Source organism: Myotis davidii, unplaced genomic scaffold, assembly GCF_000327345.1.
Source record: "Myotis davidii unplaced genomic scaffold, ASM32734v1 scaffold2168, whole genome shotgun sequence".
Lineage (NCBI taxonomy): Eukaryota > Metazoa > Chordata > Mammalia > Chiroptera > Vespertilionidae > Myotis > Myotis davidii.
The window spans coordinates 118,443-119,109 of record NW_006298553.1 but is presented as its reverse complement, the minus strand read 5'-3'; positions in this window follow the sequence as shown (position 1 = coordinate 119,109).

The window sequence follows — 667 nt, the reverse complement described above, 5'->3', positions numbered from 1 at the left end:
ATTATTGGTGTTATGTGGCAAGATCTCACTGATGAAGAATAACAAGAATATTTAAATGAATATGAAGCAGAAATGATAGAGTACAATGAGTCTATGAAGGCCTACCACAATTCCCCCACATACCTTGCTCACATAAATGCCAAAAGTTGTGTGGAAGCCACTTTAGAGGAAGAAAGTCGACAGAGGCAGTCTCGCATGGAGAAAGGAGAACCTTACATGAGCATCCAGCCTGCTGAAGATCCGGCTGATTATGATGATGGCTTTTCAATGAAGCATATAAGCCACCACCTGTTTCCAGAGAAACCACCACCTCATCAGTGAAATCCTTAGTGAAAATGTGGTGCCAGACATTCAGTCAGTTGTCACAACAGCTAGAATGCAGGTCCTCAAACTACAGGTTCATCAACGAAAACTAGAAGTTGAACTTCTTCAAATAGAGGAGCGACACCAGGAAAAGAACAAATTCCTGGAAAGCACAGATTCATTTAACAATGAACTTAAAAGGTTGTGTGGTTTTAAAATAGAAGTGGATATGGAAAAAATTGCAGCTGAAATCACAGGCAGAGAGGAACAGGCTCGCAAAAGGCAGGAGGAAAGGGAGAAGGAGGCAGCAGAGCAAGCTGAACGCAGTCAGAGCAGCATTGTTCCTGAGGAAAAACAAGCCGCT